This window comes from Ipomoea nil, unplaced genomic scaffold (assembly GCF_001879475.1).
Source record: "Ipomoea nil cultivar Tokyo-kokei standard unplaced genomic scaffold, Asagao_1.1 scaffold2921, whole genome shotgun sequence".
Taxonomy (NCBI): domain Eukaryota; kingdom Viridiplantae; phylum Streptophyta; class Magnoliopsida; order Solanales; family Convolvulaceae; genus Ipomoea; species Ipomoea nil.
This window is the reverse complement of record NW_017619349.1, coordinates 1060595-1084516: the sequence shown is the minus strand read 5'-3', so window position 1 is coordinate 1084516 and position 23922 is coordinate 1060595. Positions and strand designations below refer to the sequence as shown.

The 23922-nt window shown below is 33.9% G+C and overlaps 1 long non-coding RNA gene across 1 annotated transcript; it reads left to right on the top strand.

The window, feature by feature from the left end:
* Positions 1-4636: 4636 nt before the first annotated feature.
* Positions 4637-5394, top strand: LOC109160870. Its single transcript, XR_002050821.1, has 3 exons — positions 4637-4782; positions 4877-4980; positions 5224-5394. It is a non-coding gene; the product is annotated as an uncharacterized LOC109160870 (long non-coding RNA).
* The last annotated feature ends 18528 nt before the right edge of the window (positions 5395-23922 follow it).

Genomic DNA, 23922 nt, shown 5'->3' with positions numbered 1-23922 from the left:
TTGCGTGGACCTGGTCTACATAGCTACGTGGACCAAGATCCAAAAATAACGTTGTTTTGTGTATTAAAAAAAAATCACGCGACCTGTTGCAACATACATTTTTATAATTCATAATGTATATTATTTTAAATTATTCTAACTCATAAAGTACATTATTCTAACACATAATGTATATTATTCTAACTCATAAAATTCATTGACATCGTTTTGGACTGTATTTGCCGAATCCTAGGCTTCTCAGTCATGGTGGATTTACCCCTTTTCTTTTTACATTTTAGACCAAGATCTTTAATTTTACAGAATAACCCCAGATGGTTTTTTTTTTATTTTTTATTTTTTTTAAAGGTTGCAAATTATTAGATTTTTTTTCTTTTTCTTTTTTCTTTATACAGTAAAACATAGAATCTTCAAATTATATAATACTTATAATTGACTGATTTATACATACATATATGACAAGGACATGAGAGGGGGAGATCACTAAGGGAGAATTTATGTTTGCATCTTTTGAAGTTTAGAATAGTAATTGATGGATATAATACGATCGGAACAAGACCCGGGGCCTCGGCTTCATGGGCCTCGACCATTGGGCCTCGGCCCTTGGAGATTTCGGCCAGCAGCCCACCGACCCGGCTTGGAGAGGTCGTCCGCCGACCCGGACCCAGTCAAGGAGGCCCGGTCAACACGGATCCAACCACCCCCCGCCTTAGGGGGTGGCGGTTAGGGGTGGGGGTTGTATAAAAACCCCCCACCTTGTCTCGTTAAGACATGATATGTTTTACTTACACACTTTGTCCTGAAATACTATTGTAATAGCCAATTCTATGGCATTTAATACAATTTACGGTCTCACGGCCTTTACGACGTCGTTTCGTTCATTTACTTATTATTCATATTCTTATCCGGATTTAATGATTCGGGCACACCCCCGGGTTAATTAAATCCATCATTGGTGTTCTTGTCCTTCCGACCTCTCCCTTCCTCCTGTTCCATGGGTGGTTAACTTGGATCAGGAATGGTTAAATTTGAAAGTCGAAGGACCACAGATGGTCAATTTGAAAGTTTAGGACTAAACGTGGCAAAACCACTATACTCGGAGGACCTTAAATGGTATTAACTCAGCAAAAAATGAACATAACATCCAAGTCTAGCAAAAAGGAACAAAACACCAAGTCTAGCAAATACCAAGTCTAGTCCACGAATCCTAAGACATAAGGAGGATGACATACGAGATGACCTAAATCTACCTGTTCAGGTCGGGCGCTGAGATGGAAGCCTCAAAGGCAGCGAAGTCCACGCCAAAGGAACCTATGCTCTGTAAAGGGGTAGGGGAGACCTGCCCGGCACTCATCTCCTGATCCCCACCCGAGAAGAGCTCGTCCAAGGTCCTCAGATCGACGGCTCCAGCAGGAGCGGCGACATCAGCTGGCCTACTTGGTCGGGGGAGACGAGGAAGCAATCCTCTCTCCTCAGGGTCAAAAGTCGAGTCCTGCTGCTCCAGGATAGCATAAAGGTCATGCTGCATCGTGTATAGCCCCACGTCATAGCCTGTCAGTCCCTCCTCCTCCAGGCGGCTCCTCCCCTCCTCGGACGCTAGCCACTCATCAATGAGCTCCTGCCGGTGAGCACGAGCATAAGCCATAGCATCCTCCGCGAACTGGGGAGACCTCCGGTAATCGGGGACGGCACGGCCGAGCTCCTCTCTCAATGCCTGGACGGCACGCCGACGATCGTCCTCCTCTCGCTCCAGCGAACGAGTAAGATCAGCAACCTGTCCTTGGAGGGCCTCGTGGGTCCCAAGGAGGGAGGTACAGTGAAGAACCATCTGTCAATAGAAGAACACATTTAGCGAAAACCAAGTATAAAATGCGCCCACCTGCCGGAGGCCAAGCACAAGGTATGCCCACCTCCCGGGGGCGAGAACATAAAGTGTGCCTACCTCCCGAGGTCGAGCACAAAGTGTGCCCACCTCCCGGAGGAGAGAACATAAAGTACGTCCCTGCTCTCGGAGGTAGATATGGTGCAACTAAAGCATGAAAGATAGAGAATACCTCAAGAAGTCGTGTATAGAAGCCACCCAAATCAGAAGATGCAGGTCCATGAGAAGCGACCAAACCGCGAAGAAGCTCCCGGGGCTGGACGGGGGACCCACGCACTGGAGCCAAGTCCGGGCGAGGCGGAGCAGTAAGCGCGCCCTGTGGCGGAGCAAGCGAGGCCGGGACCCTAGAGGGGGCAGCGACAGTAGTAGCGCGGGTACGTGCATCTGTGGTAATGACCCGGGAGGTACCCGCCTCATCTTCCCTCGCAGTCTTCTGTCGTTTGGCTATACGGAATCTTTCCACGAGATCCGCCATGAGGAGGGGATTACCTGACAACAACAAGCGAGATCAAGGTCAAAACGAGGAGGAGTGTCGTGGACGGTGCAAGCAAACAAGAAAAAGGTGTCAAAAACCAACCTCTAGGCATGGCAATGGTGAGCTCAAGTTCATCATCGAGTATGAGCTCGGGCGTACGGGACGGCTCGGCATCATTTGAGCCGAGGGACCCGGCTCGACCCCGCGGCAAGAACTCAAACGCCCTGTCGCCCGAACTCTCACTCGAGGCGGGCGTATCCAGAAGAAGGGGCTCGGGCTCGCCCTCTGGAGGCCCCGGCAGGCTGGGAAGAAGCGGGGTGCCTTGTGTGAACCCCAAACCTGCTAAGCTCTCCTCACTCACCATGGGCGCTATGTATATGGGCAGGACACCACGCCGGAAAACGCGCACGTCCTCCAACAAGGTAGCTCCCTTCCGAGGTGTGACGTGTTTCCGAAATCGAGGGCTCCATGCAGACACGAAAGGGAGTTCGGGGCCAACGGCAATAAACACGAACTTGGGTTTCCACCCGTGGTTTGAGGAGTTGAGATCCTGAAAAGTTTTCATATGGGAGCGAGCCGAGAAGGACACCCAACCCTTGCTCGAGCGGCCCGTGGAGCCCACGGCTTGAAAAAGGTAGTTGAAGAGATCGAGGTAAGGCTCCACACGTACCTCCCGACACCTGAGAAGAAAGGCCAGAACCATGCAGTGGGAGTTCGGGACTAGTTGGCCCGGAGCAATTTCATAATGGTTGAGCAGAGACAGCACGAAGGGGTGAATCGGAAAACGGAACCCGTATGACAAGGAGAGGACGTGGATACCAAAGAAGTTGACCCCTGGCGGATTGGTCACATTGTCATTCGGAGCAGGCGCCACCACCTCAACGCCCGGCCCCATGGTGTCTGTAGCCCTAGTTAGATGATGAGCCTGGAGACGCGACAAGGTGGAACGGGCAACACGCGGGTCGAGGTTGGTATACTCAACCTCGGCCAGTCTCGTGACCCGGGCAGGGAGGTCGGCCGCGGAACCCCGAGAGGGGTTGGGGACCTCAGTAACAGTGGGGAGCACTTTACTAGGAGAATGGGGGTTGTCCATCTCGTTCTCGGACACCAAGACCGAAACAAATGATCATACACCACCCAAACCTACGAAACAAAAGGAGAGGGATAAGGAAGGGGCACGCACGCACTCTCGAAAAAAAAAAAAGGTGTTTACTATAGCGCAAAAGGGGCAAAGATCGGGCAACGGACCCGAGGCGGAGGCCGACCGGGTCTAGGCCCGACCTCCGTGGTCGGCCAGACCTCGGCTCGGCCCTGGAGGTCGGCCAAGCTACCAGACGACCTCGGGGGTCGGCCGGACCTTAGCTCAGCCCCGGAGGTCGGCCGAGTTACCGGACGACCTCGGGGGTCGGCCGGACCTCGGCCCGGCCCAGGAGGTCGGCCGAGTATCGGCTCGACCTCGGAGGTCGGCCGTGTCTCGGCTCGACCTCCGAGGTCGGCCGTGTCAGGTCGGCCGAGTTACCGGACGACCTCGGGGGTCGGCCGGACCTCGGCTCGGCCCAGGAGGTCGGCCGGGTGACGGGGCGACCTCCGAGGTCGGCCGTGTCTCGGCTCGACCTCCGAGGTCGGCCGTGTGGCCGGCTCGACCTCCGAGGTCGGCCGTGTGGCCGGCTCGACCTCCGAGGTCGGCCGTGTGGCCGGCGCGACCTCTGAGGTCGGCCGTGTGGCCGGCTCGACCTCCGAGGTCGGCCGTGTCTCGGCTCGACCTCCGAGGTCGGCCGTGTCTCGGCTCGACCTCCGAGGTCGGCCGTGTGGCCGGTGGGCCAGGGCCCACGGCCGACCTCCGAGTGGGACGGGGCTCGGCCGGCCGAGCCGTGGCGCGGTGACCCGCCAAGTGTCGCCGCACCGTTACCGTTAATATTGAAAATATATATATAATAGCGACGGAAGGTAAGGGAGAGCGGGAGTGAAGGATGTACCGTACTCGCGGCAGAATTGGAGGATGTCGCCGAAATATTGGTGGATGTTGCCGGAAAATTGGAGGAGGTCGCCGGAATTTTGGAGAGTGGGGGGAGTGAAGAGTGTAGGATGAAGAGGGAGAGGGGGGTTTATATAGAGGGAGAGGGGAAAGGAGGGGGTGTTAACCAAAGTTTGAATTTGGGGATGTATGGGGAAGAGGGAAAGTTGATGGTGATGGGTGGAAGATTTTTCAGGTCTCACTTATATGGGGAATTTTTTGTCGTTAATAGAGCAGTCCTGCTTTTTCAGGTCTCACTTATGGTCCCAGCTCAGTATCCGTGAGTAAAGAAGAGGTATTAGTTCATAAGAGATCAGTTTCCTTTAATGAGCGAGTCATTGCCATACCTGATGTCCATCCAAGTAGTGATTTGAGCTGTACACATTTATGGTTACAGAGCAGAGTTCCATTAGGGTAAGCATTGTCTACTCTTTTTTTCTTTTCTTTTTTTTTTTCTTTTTTTTTTTAAAAAAAATCTTTTTTCCATACTAAATTTTGTACACATCAGATGTGTTCCTTCTCAATCGACAGCGACTGACAAACTTGAGGTACTTCCCCTTAAGGATGGCATAATCACACTTGATTCCTTGCAAATCGAGATAACAGAGAAAGGTATGCATTAACTTATAAATTGTGGTGTTTTACATTCACATTACCTCACACTATCATTTATAGGACACTTGTAAATGTGCTTATTAGAACAATTCCCTACTGCCTCATTTGGTGTTTCCATGTGGTTATCAAGTTTCATGGAAATGCCTGTTACTTGCCATGACTGTGATCTGAGCTCAAGGGCGTAAAGTGGAACTTAAACTGAAACTTTATGTTGTTAATAGAGCGGTTCTGCTATTTCAGGTCTCACTTATATACCCCAGCATTCTCTGAAGATCTATGCAACTTCAAGCATTTCCACAGGGATGCGATGATTTTTCAAATTTTTTACATCAGTCTCACATAGACAGCGAAAGATTCAGAAATATAATCTCTTACGAACTCTCTGCATTTACCAATGATGGTTTCGTATGCTAGAGTGGGCAGATTTTATTAGAAGAGATGAATCAGAATAGCCAAGTCAGCAAAGTCAGTTAAACATCACAGTTAGTTTGTTTAGTTTGTTCTTCCTCTGTTAACAGACTACTAGCTTCATGTATATAGCTTCTTCCTCTTCTCTTTGTAAGGTTGATAGAATATACAGATACAAGACACTTTTATTTATCATTGTTTAGAATTTTCATAAATTAGTAAAATGTGCTCGTTCTCTAACAACTCAGTTATAGAAATGAATTGGTATCCTTATTCATTTGTATGGAAGATATATTTTTTTGTCCAGATATATAACAATTTTTTCATTTAAAAAAAACTTAATATCACCGGTTATATTTACACATTATTGAAACCTCTTTGTAGACGACATTGGTAGTGACAACACAATCCTATTCATCTTCGTCTAGAGCTAACACCTTCAATCCATCAGGACGGATAACTTGGATTAAAATATATAATGGTAGAATATTACTCGATTAGTTATCCTTTTATATTTTCAATCAATTAGTGATATCGGATTCATTTTCAGCCAATTATTCTTTTTTATTTTCAGTCAATTAATCAATTAGAATATCAAATGTAGTGATATTTTTACCTAATTTTTGTTCTATTTTTAATTGATGATGTAGAATTGTAGATATTATTATTAAAATATTTTCGTTTCATTTTTAATTCACCTTTACTATTTTTTAAAATATGCATTTACTATTGATAATGTAGAATATTATTATTGAAATATTTTTCTCCAATTTTTAATTTTCATTCCATTTTTAATTAAAATGCAATGATCTGGTCATTTTTTTAGTCAATTATGGAGCATTTTTTTATTTGCAGTCAATTATTAATATTCATTTCCTTTTAAAATTTTCAGTCAATTAGTAATATTAGATTTATTTTCAGTCAATTATTTTTTTTTATTTTCCGTCAATTAGAATATAGATGTATTAATATTTTTACCTAATTTCCATTACATTTAAATTTGATGATGTAGAATATTATTAATGAAATATTTTCGTTCCATTTTTAATTTACATTTACTATTTTTAAAAATATGCATTTACTCCTTCATGATGTGAAATATTATTATTGAAATATTTTATTTCTATTTTTAATATTCATTTACTTCTAAACAAAAAGGAAACAAAAAAAAAAAAAAAAAAAAAACTTTGGACTTCTCACTCCTTGCCCACATTGATGGCAAGCAATTATGTTTGTAAACATTTTCAAGAGCTCCTTTTTCCAAACATTTTCAATGTGAGATTAAAATGATCCCACATCATTCTTCTTATTTTTTTCTAATTTTAATTTTATTTTGTATATCGTTTTGTTTGGATGATTATGATGATGATGATGATGATGATTATTATTATTATTATTATTATTATTATTATTATTATTATTATTATTATTATTATTATTATTATTATTATTATTATTATTGACAATTTTAAAAAATTGAGATTGAAAAATTCACCAAAATTTTAACAAATTCGTCATTTTAACAATTTATCTTTAATCAAAACACCAAAAATATTATTTAATAACTTAATAATTTGCTCTAAACTGCTAGAAACTAAAACAATACATACATTTTGGGTTAATCTTTCCCAACCCACTAATAATTAATAAATAATAAATAATGAATAAATAAATAAAAACTAAAATAAGAAGACAAATCTAAGGTTTCTTAAATAAGAACCTTTTAACTTCTCAATACTTGCGACATTGATGGACAAACAATTATGTTTGTACCTCTTATATAGAGGAGTTCAAGAGCTTATCTTTTCAAACATTTTCAATGTGGGATCAAAATAATCTCATATCATTTACAAAGGGACGGGCTCCCCTTTGTCTTTTTTTTTTTTTTTTTTTTTTTTGGTTAATTTTAATTTTATTTGGATTATTATTATTATTATTATTATTATTATTATTATTATTATTATTATTGTTGTTGTTGTTGTTGTTGTTGTTGTTGTTGTTGTTGTTGTTGTTGTTGTTGTTGTCACTACTGGAAATTCTGAAATTTCCGACCACTTGAAAGTGATCATAAATCAAGTTGAAAATCTTGTTCCGACCACTTTTGGTATCCGGAAAAACCTTTGTTGCTATTTCCGACCACTTTTTGGTATCAACTTAATTTAAGATCATTTTTAGGTGGTCGGAAATTTCAGAATTTTCAGTAGTGTGTCGTCGTCGTCGTCGTGTTGTTGTAATTTGATTATTTGGCAAATTCGACAAAATTTTAACAAATTCAAATGTTTAACATTTTATATTTAATCAAAACACCAAACATATTATTTAATAACTTAGCAATTTGCTCCAAACTGCTAAAAACTAAACCAATACATCTACATTTTGGGTTAATCTTTCCCAAACCCCCTAATAAATTTTATAAAAGAAAACTAAAATAAGAAGCCACTAAGATAAGGTTTATTAAATAAGAGTCTTTTGACTCGTTGGGCTTCAATAGGTGAACATATATTATATGTAACAGGTCAATCGAATAGTTATGATGTGGAACCGTGTCCACCTTGCAAGGTGGACATAATTCTATGTTAATAATTACTGAATTATATGTTCATAATTATAAAGCTATATATTCATAATCTTTGAACTTTATATTCATAATTATTGAACTTTATATTCACAATTACTAAACTATATGTTCATAATTACTTAATTATATGTTCATAATTATAAAGTTATATATTCATAATTTTTGAACTTCATATTCACAATTATTGAATCTCTATATTCATAATTACATAACTATATGTTCATAATTATAGAACTATATATTCATAATTATGAACAATTTTGGAACCGTGTCTACCATGCAAGGTGGACATAGTTTCACATCATAATTTGGCGGGTCAATAGTACTCAAAAATAAAACATGAGCAGTTGGACTTCTCAATACTTGCCCACATTGATGGTCAAACAATTATGTTTGTCAGAGGAGCTCAAGAAATCCTCTTTCCAAACATTTTCAATGTGGGATCAAAATGATCTAGCATTATTTGCAAATGGAGCCCGTGGATCCCTTTTGTCTTATTCTTATTATTTTTAATTTTAAATTTAATTTTATTTTGTATATTGTTTTGTTTGGATTATTATTATTATTATTATTATTATTATTATTATTATTATTATTATTATTATTATTATTATTATTATTATTATTATTATTATTATTATTTGTAATTTGATTATTGATAAATTCACAAAAATTATAATAAATTCGTCATTTTAACATTTTAACTTTAATCAAAACATCAAAATATCAAAATCAAAATATATTATATAATAACTCAATAATTTGCTCCAAACAGCTAAAAACTAATACAACACATACATTTTGGGTTAATCTTCCACAACCCCTACTAATAATAAATAAATAAAAACTAAAATAAGAAGACAAAGTTAAAGCTTCTTAAATAAGAACCTTTTGACTTCTCAATACTTGACCACATTGATGGGCAAGCAATTATGTTTATAAGAGTCTCATTGCTCCTCTTATATAGATGAGCTCTCTCTTTTCAAACATTTTAAATGTGGGATCAAAATGATCCCACATCATTTACAAAGGGTGCCGGTGGCTCGCCTTTGTCTTTTTTTTTTTTTGGTTAATTTTAATTTTATTTTGTATATAGTTTTTTTTTTTGGATTATTATTATTATTGTTGTTGTTGTTGTTGTTGTAATCTGATTATTTGGTAAATTCGTCAAAATTTTAATAAATTCGTCTGTTTAACATTTTATATTTAATCAAAACACCAAAAATATTATTTAATAACTTAGCAATTTGCTCCAAACTGCTAAAAACTAAAACAACTCATATACATTTTGGGTTAATCTTTCTCAAACCCCCTAATAAATTTAAAAAAAAAATTTTTTAAAAAAAAACTAAAATAAGAAGCCATTAAGATAAGGTTTCTTAAATAAGAGCCTTTTGACACGTTGGGTTTCAATAGGTTGAGAAAGTTTACATGTTACAGGGTCAATCGAATAGTTATGTTGTGGAACCGTGTCCACCTTGCAAAGTGGACACAGTTCTATGTTTATAATTACTAAACTATATGTTCATTATTATAAAGCTATATATTCATAATTTTTGAACTTCATATTCATAAGTACGTATTGAACTCTATATTTATAATTACAGAACTCTAAATTCATAGTTACTGAACTATATGTTCATAATTATAAAGATATATATGCATAATTTTTAACTTCATATTCACAATTATTGAATCTCTATATTCATGATTACATAACTATATGTTCATAATTATGTTCACAACACTATGTTCATAATTATAGAACTATATGTTCATAACTTTTTGAATTATATATTACTCCCTCTGTCCCATTTTATGTGTCTTACTTTCCTTTTTAGTTTGTCCCAAAATGTTGTCCACTTTCCAAAATTGAACATCACCATCATTCTACTTTTTTCAAATTACCCTTCTAGCTTTTGCTTTCTTTATTGTTTTTATTTCCAAAAGTGAAAAAGTGAGGGGTATAATTGGAAAGTGCATAACATTTACTTTAATTCATTAAAAAGCGTGCAAAAAGTAAATGAGACATCCAATTCGGGACGGAGGGAGTAATAATTATGAACAATTTTTGAACTGTGTCTACATTGCAAGGTGGACACATATCCACAGCATAATTTGTCAGGTTAATAGTACTAAAATAAAAAAAATAAAAAAATAAAAAAAAAAGTCTTTGGACTTTTCAATACTTGCCCATATTAATGGGCAAGCAATTATATGTTTGTAAATGCCCCTCTTATATAGAGGAGTTTAAGAGCTCATCTTTCCAAACATTTTCAATGTGGAATCAAAATGATCCCACATCATTTACAAAGGGAAGCCACCTTTGTCTTCTTCCTTTTTTTTTTTTTTAATTTTAAATTTATTTTGTATATAGTTTTGTTTGGATTATTAAATTTGTTGTTATTGTTATTATTATTATTATTATTATTATTATTGTTATTGTTATTGTTATTATTTTAATTTTAATTTTATTTTTTTATTATTACATTATTACATAGGATTTTTATTATACTTGAACAATAATATTATCAATTATATTATTATATTATAGAATATAATACCATACATAATGTTACCAATTATGCAATATTACCAATTAATAGATTTTTTTTAATTTCCATTAGACATTTACTTACCAAATAAGCTTTACTACAAAAGTTTGGGCGGGAAAATGAAATTGGATGATTTTTTATTTTTTTTTTGAAAAGGGATGATTTTGTTTTTATATAATAATAATAATAATAATAATAATAATAATAATAATAATAATATATAATATATGTAGATTAATTATTACCCTAATACTTAATTTATAATTCTGATTTTAAAATTCTTCTTATTATTATTAACATTAACATTTGATTAGTTTTATAAAAAAAAAATGTAAATTCTAAAATTTGTATGAATAAATTTAAACTCTAATCCGACGCATTTCCTTATATGATTGTATAATTCATTTTATATACACATAATATTTATTAAAATGAAAATAGGAAAATTCTATAATATAATTTCATTAATTATAATTTATATTGATAGATTTATAATTAAAAAATTACATTTAAAAATTTAAAAAGTTACATTTAAATTTTGCATGATTATTATAGTGCATAAGTGTATGTATGATTAGAAATATTCATGTTTTGTTAATTTAATAATTTCATTTCTTTAATTATATTTCATATTTTATTAATTGTAATTTAACTAAATTGTCACAAATATTTCTAGGGAAGAAATCTTATATTTCTCAATTTCTTTAATTATATTAATTATAATTACCAAATATTGTGACAATTACCATAATAATTTCATTAATTATATTACTTATATTAATTATAATATTTGTAATAATCTCTTTCAAAATTTAAATACATTACCATAATAATCACACAAAATAATGAAAGAAAAATTATTAAAATAATTATCTTTAATAAAAATAAAGAAATTATATTAAAAATTAATTATATATTAAGATAAGTATAATTTTTTTCATGCCAATATATTATACATTAAGTATAAAAATATATATGTATATAAATTACCATAATAATTACACCGAAAAAGGTAACAATATATAATTATTAGGTAATAATATTAATAATTAATTATTAAGGTAAGTATAACTTATTTTGTACTAATAATATTATCCATTATATATATATATATATATATATATATATATATATATATATATATATATATATATATATATATATATATATATACTTTTAATTTTATATTGATAACCATAGTCTATGTATATACTTTAAGAAAATATTCATTATTAAAGATTAAAGATGAGATATAATTTAAAAAGTAAGTTTTTTTTTTTTTGAAAGTAAAAAAAAGTAAGTTATTTATTAGATTATCTAATATAATTGTCTTACTAATTGATTCAATGCTATGTATAATTCATATATTTGAAAACTTTTTAAATCGAAATATCCATTAATTGCCTTAATAATTAAAATAATTGTTAGTCAATCAATATTCAATAGTACTAAAAGTATTATTTGAATTTTTATACATAAGATATAATATTATTAAATCGAAATAATTAAATAAAAATAATGTGTCCATATTACAAAAAATTTTATAATAGTAATTTTTATTGCATAATAGAATTTGGCAATTATTAAACATTGTTTATGGTAATTATTGTATGACTTTTAATACTAAAATTATTAGGTAGAATTTTTATAATTAAGGTAAAATATTGCTTATATATGGTTTACCCGTATTAACCATCACTATATTAAATTAATAAATAATTCTTTTAATATAATATATTATTAAATCTAAACATATGATTAATATTTATTCAATATTATTACGGAAGTATTACAATTATAAATTTTACTCCGTATTAAATTTTAAATGGCTTAGCATATCGAAGCAAACATGGTGAGTCAATAACATTATTTTACATTAGTAAAGTGATTTTATATCAAGGAATGTCAAATGAAGAATAAAATCAAAATAATACTCTATTGAAAAAAAAAAAAAAACCACAGTACTTAATCATTTTTTTCCTAAAAAAAAAAAAAAATTAAATGGCAAGAAAAACGTCTTGAAGGGAAAGACAAACTACTCTCTTATTACAAAAAATGTACACTTTAAAAACGGAGAAATTGAATCTAAACAAAGTCCAATGCTTTGATATATTGACAACAAAAAAATGTTTTTAATTTCATTTTGGTTTTTATTGTATTCTTAGTATGGTTCCCTCTATAAGTCTATATATATTTACATATACACATAATTCGTCCCTCGATCACAAAACTTTATCATCTTGATGAGCAAGGAACTCTTTTGCTTCCCGATCAATCTTTCTAGATCTGTATCTTCTCCACAAACAAAAAAAAAAAAGACAAAAAATATATATATATCAATATTTTTTCTTATGAACCACTTTTGTTGTTTAAAAACCATAAAATACAAAAAAATAAAAACAAAACAAAACCCAAAAAGAAGAAAAAAATAAAAGAAACTAAGATGATGAAAACCTCACCAATGTAAATCACGTATCAACCTCAACTGTGGAAGATCACATGATGATTAGAAGTCTATTGCTTCCTGGTCAATCTTTCTAGATCCGTATAGTATCTTCTCCACAAAAATAGACCAAAAAAAAAAGAATATATCAACATTTTTTCTTACGAACCACTTTTGTTGTTTAAAAATCAAAAAATACAAAAAAAATAAAAACAAAACAAAACCCAAAAAGAAGAAAAAATAAAAGAAACTGAGATAATGAAAACCTCACCAGTGCAAATCACGTATCAACCTCAACTGTGGAAGATCACACGATGATTAGAAGTCTATTGCTTTCCGATCAATCTTTCTAGATCCGTATCTTCTCTACAAAAATAGACAAAAAAAAAAAAGAAAAGAATATATCAACATTTTTTCTTACGAACCACTTTTGTTGTTTAAAAATCAGAAAATACAAAAGAATAAAAACAAAACAAAACCCAAAAAGAAGAAAAAATTAAAGAAACTAAGATAATGAAAACCTCACCAGTGCAAATCACATATCAACCCCAACTGTGGAAGATCACAGGATGATTAGCAAAAATCAATAAAATAATTAACCTTAGTTGGGGTTGTGTATGGTCATATAAGGTGTATTTATACACAATGGATGAGATCAAAAAGGTTTAGTATTGAAATTATAAAATGGTAAGAGATCTCAAGAAAGGTAAAATCTTTAATATTATTAAAATGCCATATTTGTCTAAATATTTGATATTACAAAAATGCCTCTAAGTTTTGGGGGGAAAATTTGGCTAGGAGGATTTTACTTTTATATATATATAGATAGATATAGATATAGATATAGATATAGATATAGATTTTAGTTCTATTTTGTTTTGTTTTTTTGCAATCAAATCAAATGCAGATTTCAGTTGGAAAATGAGAATTGATAGGTTGGTAATTAGTGCTAATTTGATTGAATGTTATGATTAAGTTGTGAGTAGAAAAATGACTAATTGATATCGGTCTCCTTGGGTAACGCGACCTGCAATTATTATACAATTGTTAGGATCATATTATAATATATATTGTGTACACAAATAACGTACATTTAATATATTAAAAATATACATTGTATTCAGAGAAAAAATATTATTTAAGTACTGAAAATCTGAAATTATAAATTATTTTATATAATATACATTCAGTACATTAATAATGTACTTTTAGTATATTAAAAATATATTTTTTGCTATGGACGATATAACACTGTGTGGATCATAATTTGCCCACCGACTGGGCCTGTGTTTAGAGCTTAGTTATTTATAGTTTCTAAGCCTACCAAATGGATTGTCTTGTGATGTGTAATATATATATATATATATATATATATATATATTGATTGATATATTGCAAGGAAAATAACTATAGAGGTGTTGTAGTTATCAATAAATTTAAGAAATATTGGTGATTAACGATTGATCAAGCACATCCATTCTAACTAGCAAACATTTTTTTTATTTGTTGATCTCTAATCATTTTAATATTCCTCATTGCTCAAAATTTTATAAATCTGGTGGTACTGAATGTAACACATTGTTTTATTTATTTATGAGAAAATTGCCTTTTTGTTCCTTTAATTATACCTATAGTACAAACTTAGTCTCTGAATTATATGTGTGGTCATCTTTAACTCCTAAGTTATGTACGAAGTGACGATTTTAATCCGCCGGGAACTATTTCTACTATCAATTTGTCACTTAATAAAGTGGCTGATTTGGTATTTCAAAAACTAAAATCGTCACTCCATGCATAACTTAGGGGTTAAAGATGGTCACGCATATAACTCATAGATTAAGTTTGTACCATGCTGGAAGACAACAATGTAATTTTTTCTTTATTTATTTTAGTGGGAAAATGACACTTTTTCCCCCTAAGTTATATACCTATAACATTTTTTCCCCCTAAATTATTGAAGTGGCTGTTTTCCCCCCTGAAATGTTAACTGGACATATTTACCCTTAAACTAAATATTTAATTTATTTTTTTTCTCCAACAAATTATGACCATAATTTGGTTCAAACCAAACAAACACTATAGCAACCAAACCGAAATATTCCAATTACAATTTAGAATCGAAATCCGATATTTAGAGTTTATTAAAATCGTGAACCAGAACGGACGGTTCATGTTCCGAACTGAAAAAATAAAATACATATATTGTTGAATTTATACTATTTTAAAATAAAAATAAAATTTTAAAATAAAGACGGTTCAAAATCACGAATCGGATCCAGAACCGCCGGTTCACGGTTCAAGATTCAATTTTTTTGATACATAATTTTAATAAATTGACATTTAAATATTGGTAATACGTAATTGCAATTCGAAACCCTCTACCTACTGATTGCCGAGCAGACTGGAAAGCGAGAAGACTGGACAGGGACTGGAAAGAAGGCTGGAAACAAGGCTCAAATCGAGTAAGGTATGTAGAACAATATTTGAATATCCTTGTGAATATATGCTTTTAATATGTAATTTTGTATCGATTGTGATGTAGTGGGGTTATGTTATATTGTTTTTAAATTGAATATATGTTTAGCTTTTCGTAGTGGGGATTGAATATATTTAAATCTCCTTTCCAATCTTCTTCCCATTGAATATACTATCTTTAAATGTAGTGGGGACCTACTGCTTTAGCTTTTGTTTAATTTTGTATTGATTGTGATGTAGTGGGGTCATGCTATATTGTATTTGTCTGTATATACTGACATACTGTGGTCTGTTTTTGTCTGTATATACTGTGGTCCTGCTCCAATTAGGCTGTTTTTTTGGCCATTGCTGCACTACTTTAATGTTAAAATACTGTATGATACATATATGTTACAGTAAAGAGATATACATGAAGACCTATGAGCATGTACTACAGCCCATAAATGGAGAACTATTTTGGCCAAGGACTGAAGGTGATGTGTTAGATATATTAAATATAATATATTTAATATAATATATATTAAATATAATATAATATATCTATAATATATATATAATATATATTTGAGAAGAGAGAGAGAAGGAGAATTGAATTAACTTGATTGATATTTGAAAAAGATTGATACACAGCCTTTTTATAGTAAAGGAGAAATAATAATAAAGCTAAAAATTAGGAATGTATGCTCCATGTACTCCACATACACTAAGCCACATACTGCATACACACCACCCACTACTTAATTTAATTAACAAACTAATTAACTCTTGGTTTAACAATTATAATAATAATATTATTATAACATTGCCTCCTTTAAACCAAGTTGGATATATTGGTCATCCCAATTTCCTTCTTCAATTTAAGAAATGTCTTCGTCTTCAAGTTGGATATACTGACTTGTATTTCGTTCTGTAAACCCACTTTACTCCAATTGGCTTCTTCCCAGGAGGTAAATCTGTTAACTCCCAGGTACCATTCTTTTCAATGGCACGTATCTCCTCATCCATCGCCTTAAGCCAATGAATTTCTGTAGCAGCCTCCTCAACGGATAAAGGGTCACAATCTGCAAAAAGAGCAAATTGAATAATCTCTTCATCCGACAAGTCATTATCATGACCCAAAACATAATCTTGCAAGCGAGCTGGTAAGTGGCGCTCGCGCTGAGATCGTCGAACTGACGACTCTGGCTGTGAAGGAGACTGGACATTATCTGGAATCAGTTGCTCATCAACAATATTTTCAACAACAGGAATAACAACTGAACTTTCATCTTTAGCTAACCAATCCCAAGCACCATATTCATCAAAAGTGACATCACGACTTATAACAACCTTTTTAGTTTCAGGATTGTATAGTTTATAAGCCTTTGAAGCGTCACTATAACCAATGAATATGCATTTCTCACCTTTATAATCCAACTTCTTTCTCAATGGATTTGGCACATGTGCATATGCCAAACATCCAAAAACCTTGAGATATTTGATAGAGGGTTTTCTCCCACTCCAAGCTTCTTCGGGTGTCTTATCCCGGACACTCTTAGTTGGACACCTATTCAACACATAGACAGCACAAGCAACAGCTTCTGCCCAAAAAGGTTTAGGCAGATCCTTGGATTTCAACATGCACCTTACCATATCCATGATAGACCTATTCTTCCTCTCAGCCACTCCGTTTTGTTGTAGAGTGTATCTAGCTGTCATCTGATGTTGAATACCCTTCTTTTTCAGAAAATCATCACAGGCAATATATTCTGTACCTCTATCAGTTCTCAAGATTTTAATCTCATAACCACTTTGCTTCTCAACAAAAGCCTTAAATTGTTTGAAAACATCACATGCTTCAGACTTTTGCTTCAGAAAGTAAACCCATGTTTTTCTACTGAAATCATCAATGAAAGTAATAAAGTACTTACAACCTCCATGTGAGGGAACCTCCAACGAACACAGGTCTGAATGAATAATCTCCAACTGTTTTGTGGCTCTTCTTGACTTGCCCACGGGAAAGGGATCTCTATGCTTCTTCCCAATCACACAAATCTCACATATACGATCAGGGACATTCACAACAGGTAAATCAGAAACAAGTTCCTTTCTCTCAAGATAGTGTAATCTAGAAAAATGAAAATGCCCAAACCGCATATGCCATAACCAATTATCATCACAAACTTCAGAATTAAAGCAAGCAAGGAGAGTATGCTTAATTTTCAAAGGAAATAGTCGATTTTGAGACATATTTACCTTTGCAATCAAAACTCCTTTAGCATCTGCAATGGTACAACACCCCTGAGCAATATCCATCTTATATCCTTTTTCTGACAACTGTCCCATACTCAACAAGTTTTGGTGTAGTTCAGGAACATAGAACACATCAGATATAAAATTGTGAGTACCATCCTTCAACTGAATAGAGATTTTACCTTTTCCCAAAATTGGCACCTTTGACTTATTGCCAAATGTCACTTCAGACCGGACTGATTCATCCAGTTCAGAAAACAATTCTTTCTTCCCACACATATGGTTACTACACCCAGTATCCAAGAACCATATGTTCTTATCTGCAGAAAAACTATCGCTGGCTAAAAGTAAAGTTTCAGAACTCTCACCAGACTTTTCAGCAGTGTTTTCAGCAATGTTTGCTTGATTTCCACGATTGTTGTCCTCATTATACCAACAATCTGCAATCTTGTGCCCATACTTGCCACAATTGTAGCAATGAAATGGAAATTTACCTTGTTTGGTATTACCTCCACCTCTTCCTTGGTTGGAGTTACCACGTCCTCCTCCTTGGTTGAAGTTACCACGACCTCTTCCACCAGAACCTCCTCTTCCTCTTCCACGACCTCTACCAGATCCTCCACCTCTTTGATTAGTGCCAGTCACATTAAGGGTGACTTGACTCTTCAAAGCTTCTTCTGCTAGTGGTTCCGATTTTGACGCAATTCTGTCAATATGACTTTCTACCATACCTTTCAGCTCTGCAATTGATAAGAGCTCGGTTTTGTGTGACTCTGTTATTGAAGCCACCACATGGTCATACTTCATCGGCATAGTTCGAAGAACTTTTTCAACCACTGCACCATCTTCAATCGTATCTCCATATAGCCTCATCTTATTCACCATATCAATAAGACGAGTGAAATACGCATCTACTGTTTCTGTAGAGGTCATCTCACAATTATCGTACAACCTTCTCAACGACTACAACTTAGACTTCTGTGCCCGATCGACTCCTTTGTGTGACACCTTTAAGATGTCCCAAGCTTGTTTTGCTGTTTGAGCACGAGCTAATTGCCCAAAAATGGAATAATGAACACCTTGGTGAATCTGACCCAAGGCCAATTTATCTCGCCGTATAGCACCTACTTCAGCTCCTTCGGGTAGACCGGGATCAACAAAGCTCCAAAGATTTTGAGCTTGCAAATGTGTGGACATCATAATTTGCCAATAATTGTAATCGAGTTTCCCGTCCAATTTGGGACCCGTCCATACAATATTGAAATTTGCAGCCATATTTCACTACGGAAAATATCTCGGGGTTGAAAGGTTGACTGGCTCTGATACCAAATGTTAGATATATTAAATATAATATATTTAATATAATATATATTAAATATAATATAATATATCTATAATATATATATATAATATATATTTGAGAAGAGAGAGAGAAGGAGAATTGAATTAACTTGATTGATATTTGAAAAAGATTGATACACAGCCTTTTTATAGTAAAGGAGAAATAATAATAAAGTTAAAAATTAGGAATGTATGCTCCATGTACTCCACATACACTAAGCCACATACTGCATACACACCACCCACTACTTAATTTAATTAACAAACTAATTAACTCTTGGTTTAACAATTATAATAATAATATTATTATAACATGATGAGTTGCATGCTCCAGTTCCAAGGAAGATGACCGGCAGGCCCAAGAAAAAAAGAAAGCTTGAACATGATGAAAAGAACAAGCAACATTGGAATGCCAGGTAATGATACTAATCTAATGTTTTATGTGATTGATTGTTTTATGTGATTGACTGTTTTATCTTATCTAGAAGTGTTAGATTATGATACTAATCTTATGTTTTATGTGTTTGTTTATGCTTGTAGAGTGCACACAAGATTGAAGACTTCACTTGACTTTTTTGGCTAGATAAAGTGATTGACTGTTTTGGCAAGATAAAATGAGAGGAAGACTGTTTTGACTGTTTTGAGATTTCTGTTCATCTTTTCTTGTACTGTGTAGTTAGAGGTTATGAGAGGAAGAGTGTCTAAAAATATGATATCTGTGTTAGTATGCCTTTTAATATTGCACTCTTCCTGGTAAAATTTGCACCTCAATTTGTTATGATAACTGTGTTAGATTGTCTGGATGTAAGTGACACAGATTTTGTGGCTTTGGTTTGTTGAAGATTTATGTAAAAAAAAAAAAAATCTTATTGGGCATTTGTTTTGACTCTGGATTCTATTCCCTTTTAAATAATTTTTTTTGATCAAGAGCCAGTGTGGTAATAGGGCAGAGTAAGATGTCTTGTCTCTGTTAGATATGGAAAAATTTCTGGAAATTGAAACTGCAAACTGGCAAAAACTAGCAAACTGGAAACTGAAACTGCAAATTTATGGCAAAAATTTCTGGAATTATGGCAACAATGCAACTGCAAACTGCAAAATTGCAAACTATCAATTTTTCATTACAATGCCACACCATTACAATTTCTAACTACAAATTTTTGCTAGAAGCACCACAACTACAATTAGGAGAACAACACACTTGATCCTCAACACTTCATTTTCTTTTTTCATACCACCTTACTCATTTAAAATTAATTCTTTAACAACTTCGATTTCATTCCTCAAAGATACCACCATCTTCTTTAGGTCTTCATGCTCACCTTCAATCCTCCTTGCACTGTGATCATTTCAAAGGAAGAAGCCACAACCATTGCCATCCTATACAACTCAATTAACAAAATTACCCATAAAAAAGTAAAAAATTCTCAAAATCAAAAAACCAATTAAAATGCCCAAAAAACGAACCCTAGCTTTAATTTAATACAATTGAAAAATCAAAATTCATATAAAATTTCAATAAATACGTACCTTCCATATTTGACACCCAAAGAATTGCTTTCCCGATTCTCTACTTGTGCACATTGGAGCTTTCAATCCACAATTATAATAAACACTATGCTCATCCATGTTTACTCTAACCCGTGATGAAGTTGAGGAAGATGACATCTTGGAGAGCTGTGCCTTCGACGGAGGGAATGGAAACTAATATTGGGTCGTTGACGGAGGAAACGGAGAACCCAGGCAGGGAGAAGATGATTCGTGATTCGTTTGCGATAGGGAGAAGATGATTTTGCGTTTGCGATAGGGAGAAGATGATTCGTGATTCGTTTATAAATAAGACAAATTCTTAGGAAACCTGTTAATTAAGCCAAATCCTTTCCACGTCAGATTTTAACCAGAGCCATGTCATCTAGGCAACATACAAACCGGTTAAAAAGGCTAGGCGGACAATTTTTTTTGGTTCGTGAATCGAATAATCACTTATAGAAGATTAGGGTGCGGGGTGACATTTCGTTGTTGGTTCAGGGTGCTATTTGGCACTTCACCCAAAATTTTTTTTAAAAAATATATATATATATATATATATATATATATATATATATATATATATATATATATATATATATATATATATATATATATATATATATATATATATATAGGGTTGAGTTCAAATGAGGACAACAATATATAGAGGACTGTGAGGACAAATAATGGGCACACAACAAATTAATAACAGGCACACAACTTAATACATAATGGCACACAAGAATATATGTAAACATCAGGTTTCGAACCCAGGTTCTATAAATTAATAAATTTAACACGCGACATACAAATTGTGGGCGCTAGGGGTGGAAATGGGCCGAGCCGAGCCGAGCTTTGAAAAATTAGGCCTGGGCCTGTTACGAAAATATAAGGCCTAGGCTCGGGCCTGAGCCTGTATGTAGGCTTTTTGTTAGGCTCAAGTCTGAGCCTGCAATTAGCCTGGCCTGGCCTGAAGCCTCTTTAAAAGCCTGTTTAATATTTAAGTCATTAAAAATGTTTCAAAGAAAGTGATACCTTGAGTCTATTAAAGCCTACATGTTAAAACTTTTTAAAAACTTTAGTATGTCTAAATAATATAAAAAATGTAAATAATACAAAACTAATACATAATTACATAAGTATATCACCACAATGCAAACATAATAGCAAATAAATATAAAATAAAACAAAACAAGTCACGACTTCAACATGCCCGTTAACTTGTTTAGAAATAAATTCAATTGTATTATTGTTTGTTATCCTATATAATATCGTAAATAATTAACAATCAACTCACATAATTAAGTTGTGACATTTCATTAAATATTATGATAGTACGAACAATTAATAAAAAAAAATTACACAATAAGAACACTTATAGCAGGATTAACAGCAATGTTTATAGTTGAGTCATAATTTATAATGAAATTTTGGAGGTGCAAGGTTAGGGTTTGGTAATTATATATACTTGGGGTTATATATATATATATATATATATATATATATATATATATATATATATATATATATATATATATGCCAAGCCTGTAGGCCTGAAGGCCGAGCCTGGTCTATATAGGCCCGGCCTGTTTAGTTTAATAGGCTTTGAAATTGGCTCAAGTCTAGCCTTTTTACTAAACGAGCTAGGACTAACTAGGCTTCAATCGTTATGCGTTGGACGCGTGTCCAGCATGCTTGCTGGACACGGGTAACAGTGCCGTTAGGCACTATTATCTTTCTTTTTTTTTTTTCTTTTTTTTTTAATAAATTTCAGACCGCTTCATTGTAAGAGTATATGTTCATAATTTTATTACTATATGTTAATAACTATACATTCATAACTCCATAACTGTACGTTCATAACTCTATAACTGTACATTCATAACTCCATAACTGTACATTCATAACTCCATAATTGTACATTCATAATTTTCGAAGCTCTATGTTCACAATTTTAGAGCTCTATGTTCATAATTTTATCACTATATGTTCATAATTGTAAGTTCATAATGTTAGAGCTCTTTGTTCATAATTTGATCAATAACTGTACATTCATAATTCCATACTGTAGATTCATAATCTCATAACTGTAGATTCATAACTCTATAACTGTACATTCATAACTCCATAACTGTACATTCATAATCTTCGAAGCTCTATATTCACAATTTTAAAGCTCCATGGTCATAATTTTATCACTATATATGTTCATAATTGTAAGTTCATAATGTTAGAGCTCTGTGTTCATAATTTCATAATTGCATAACTGTATATTCATAACGGCATAACTGTACATTCATAATCCAAAAAAAAAAAAAAAAATAACGCCGTTAACGGCAAAACGCGCGCGATTTTTTTTTTTTTTAACTAAATGACGCGTTTTTTTTTTTTTAAAAACGACGTCGTTTTGGGCCCGTGTCCATAATTCAATGTGGACACGGGTCCAGGGCATAATTTGCCACTAGGCTTTAATTAGGCCTGGACATAGGCCCTTACAAGGGGTCTGGCCTATTCCCACCCCTAATTGTGGCACACGACTACATTCGGCCATGCACACGACATACCGGCTAATGGCACACACTACATCTGTCCTCACAGTCCTCTATAATATACTTGTCCTCATTTGAATACACACACACACACACACACACACACACACACAGATATATATATATATATATATATATATATATATATATATATATATATATAACTTATTTATTTATTTTAATTATAATAATTATTCGGGAACGGGGCGGGGAGGGGTATCCACGTCCCCATCCCCATCCCCACGGTTCCCCGTCCCCGTCCTCGCTCCCCGAAATTTTTCCCCGTCCCCGTCCCCGTCCCCATCCCGTACGGGGGCGGGGACCCCCGACGGGGACGGGGCACATTGTCATCCCTGACCGCGGTCCACAAAGCTTTGTTGACCATGGTCCAAAACGAGAGACACTATAGTGTATCTAAACTGACATTGTCTCACTTATTAATTTTATTATGTTATCAAATGAAACTGCAATTGAATTTAAATAAAACTGTAGTTGTGTTGAAATGTAAATGCAGTGTATACAAAATGAAACTGAATAACAATTTCACATATTTGAATGTATATTGTCCAGCGAAACTATAATTATATCAAAATGATATTGTAATTGTGTAGAAATAAAAATGCAGTACATATTTAATATATGGACCACAATGCATTGTGGATTGCAATGCACATTATAATTGCTGGACATCACTAGCTAGTTGCTACCTTTACCAAGTTTTTTTTTTTTTTTTTAAATTGAAATGTTTTTTTTTTTTAAATTGAAATCAACTAGTTGCTATCTTTACCTAGTGTACATTTTTTATTGAAATCATTTTATCAAAATAAT